Genomic DNA, 3,308 nt, shown 5'->3' with positions numbered 1-3,308 from the left:
AAACGTTGCTGATCAAAACAAGCAGTTCATACAATAAATGAGCTGAAAAGCAGCCTTCTGTAATGCGGCAAAAGGCGTATATTCTCCACATTGTTCGAAAATGTCAAACGGTGACCGAGCTCCATGGAGGCCTTTATTTGAAAACTTCAAAATTCAAACTTTTCAGTTTCAAAGTTCTGAAAATAAATACACACATACGTAGATACATAATGTACATGTGTGCAAATTTTCACATCAAAATACATTAAAATGTGAGCTACACAAAAAGACAAATCTAGGGCTTTTTAGCACACGTACCGTTCATCTTTAAAGTCCATGATTTTCTTTTTTTTGGAGCTCGCAATCCAAGGTATTTCATCCTAAAAAATTTCGCACATACACTTTGCATCCTTGCATACATGTGTATTTTTTTAGAATTTTTTAAAACTGAAAATTTTGATTTTTGATTTTTTTTTTTTAAATAAAGGGCTCCATGGAGCTCGGTCTCCAAAATGCCCTACTCGTTACACTTTAAAATCTACAGCCCTGTTACTAAGAAAAAGCCAGGCTATTCCATGGAGGCACGCACTTTAAAATGTTGCATTGAACTTCAGGCACCAGGGAGAGTTTCAGAGTGCTAGTCAAACATGAAAGTTGAGTTGGCACATTTTCCTGGGTTCCATAAAAATCAGCTCTATGATAAAAAAATCAGGAAACCATAACATGACAGGCCTTACAGCACACCATAACATGATGCTACATAGTACTCGTAACTCGCTCTAAGGACAACACCAACTCATTTGTACCCTAAGAACACCAAATTCTGGACATAAATCAGGAAACGAATACTCTAGCAATAACCACCGACATGATAACCAAAGTACTAAATTCTTTATCCAAACAGGACAAAGTCAAGATACCAAATTCAACTCAAGAGTCAAGAAGAGGAACCAGATCACTTTACCGAAAATTTAACAATAGCATACTGAAGAAATAGAACAGTGTTAAGAACCAAACTGCACAACGACGCAAGTATCCCTGATAAAAAAGGACAAAAAAAACATCTTCACACAACAAAGACCAGGAGGAACCAGGTGTCACATGCAATTCTACTTTGAAGTTAAACCAAAATCGCGTACAAAGCTGCCAACATCAAACTATTAACCCAAGCAAAGATCCAAACTAACCATTCCAACAACTAAAAATTCCCACAGCTAACTTCTATTGGCAAAGCGCATACCTCTCCCGCCGTCTTACAAATGTATCCGCTAACAGAAAATGACCAAGACTGCAACTCATATTGGCACTGTTTTCTTAGCAAAAATGCTAGATTGCCTGTCATTGCTGGCACAGATTCTCTAATAGCACAAATTCATCCCACACATGAACAGCTTACCAAGTAATTAGCATTTCAATTTACAGCCAGTTCCATTCACACTACTTAACAATGTGAAGTGAAAGTAAACGGGGAAGAGATAGCACAGATGTATAGCATAAATACTCCAACACATCACGATGACACAGGACAGCACAAAAGGCACTAAACTAGATGATAGCAAAAGTGCTAGCACAGCCATTTAAATGTTCAGTTCTACTAGTACTATAAAGTAAGAACTAGGACCATGCTTATACACGATGGACACTCCAAAGGCATACATGCTAAACTAGAAATACAAACCACCTTATATCCTAGTATGAATGGAGGCTCCTCATCCACACCACCTTCTTGTATTTCACTGAATGGAAGTGGAATCATGCTCTCCTGAAAGTAATGATAAGTGAGCGCATGATTTACTTTCTTGATTTTGAAATATCCCAAAAACTTTCCATCAATGTCACAGTGCAACAGATAGTCAGAACCCGGCGGGGCTGTGCAAGAAAAGATCAGCAGCTCACGCTGGTTAAGCAGCGCCATCCTAGAAATGTACACAAGCTGTGGTGATTTCGTCATCCCTAACAAGTTAATGCGGTACTTCAAGGCCCAGGCCTCAGCCTCATAGTCTTGCAGCACCCAAATCTCTATGATGTCATTATTGGTGCTGGATGAAGCAAGCTTGTCATTTATTTCCAACAACGACAACCGATGGCCCAACTAATCAGGACTCTGCATCCACCGGAACCTCTCAGTTACTGTTTTGAACACCATAATGTCCACAGCAGTCTCCATGTGGATTCCACTTAACCAGTAGAGGTTGCCGCGGTGGTTGAGTTGTGAGCTATAGCAGGAATCAAAAGCATCTTCGCGCCTGTATTCAGGCAAACGCGATGACACTGACGGCCTACTGATGCTTCTCGACTTATCGGATCCAACCGTGAGAACATATCCACAATGGCAGCCACACGCCCTCCCGTCCCTCCCCCGTGCGGCTGCGCCGCCCCGCACCGAGGAGCCCCCACCCTCCTCCTACAGCCTCGCCCCTCCTTCGCTCCCCTTCGCCACCGTCGCCCGAGGCGTCACAGGGCAAAGCCCTTGTGGCATGGCGGCGGCGGCGGTTTCTCCTCGGATCTCGATCTGGTTGGGAGGCGGCGCTCCTCTCCGGCCAGATCGGCGGCGGTGGCGCAGATCGGCGGCGACATGGAAGTGGTGCGGCGGCGGCAGGGGAGGACGGCACCAGCAACGGCGGATCTGGCCTTGACTCATGTCAGGCTAATTCGTTGTGCTACCGATCTCAATCGCCGTCGGCGGGGCACTGCTCCTGGACTTGATCTGCAACACGAGGATGTCTGGGGCGCCGGCCCTAGGCTTGGTGGTGGTGGCCTTCTTCTTCGCCGGAGTTGGTCGGCCGGCTGGTTGTGCTTGCATGGTCATGCAGTGACCGGCGGCTTGGCCGGTCGGCGGCGGCGGAACTTGGCCTGGGCAGCGGCAAAGTTCTGTCTGGATCCCGGGGCGGCGGCCCTGGAGGGTGGAGGCCGGTGAAGCTCGGGCTTCCCGCGGCGGCATGGCGTGGTGTAGTCCCTGCGGATCTGTGACGGCGATCTACTTTGGATTGGTTCGGATCAGAGACGGCGACGAGCGCACGGGATCCTTCTCGGTGGCTCTCACGGCTTGGTGAGGCGGGGTGGGAGCCCTCCTACTAGGCTCCAGTGGTGGCACACTCAGGCAGTGGCCGGTGCGCCAGGGGTCCCATGGTGGCACTGTTGCTGCGGTTGGTCACCGGATCTAGGCGGCTGGATCTGGGGCTTTGAAGGCGGTCGAGACGGTGCACAGGTTGTTCGGTGGATTTCTTGGGACGGATCTGGGTGAAAACCTGATCTTCGGTCGATGGCCGGAGCCGGTGATGACGATGTCCTTATCATCGTTTCCTTCATGAAGGCATCATCGAGGTGAA

The sequence above is a fragment of the Triticum dicoccoides genome, chromosome 7B (genome assembly GCF_002162155.2).
Source record: "Triticum dicoccoides isolate Atlit2015 ecotype Zavitan chromosome 7B, WEW_v2.0, whole genome shotgun sequence".
NCBI classification, from domain to species: Eukaryota; Viridiplantae; Streptophyta; class Magnoliopsida; order Poales; family Poaceae; genus Triticum; species Triticum dicoccoides.
This window is presented reverse-complemented; position numbering follows the sequence as displayed.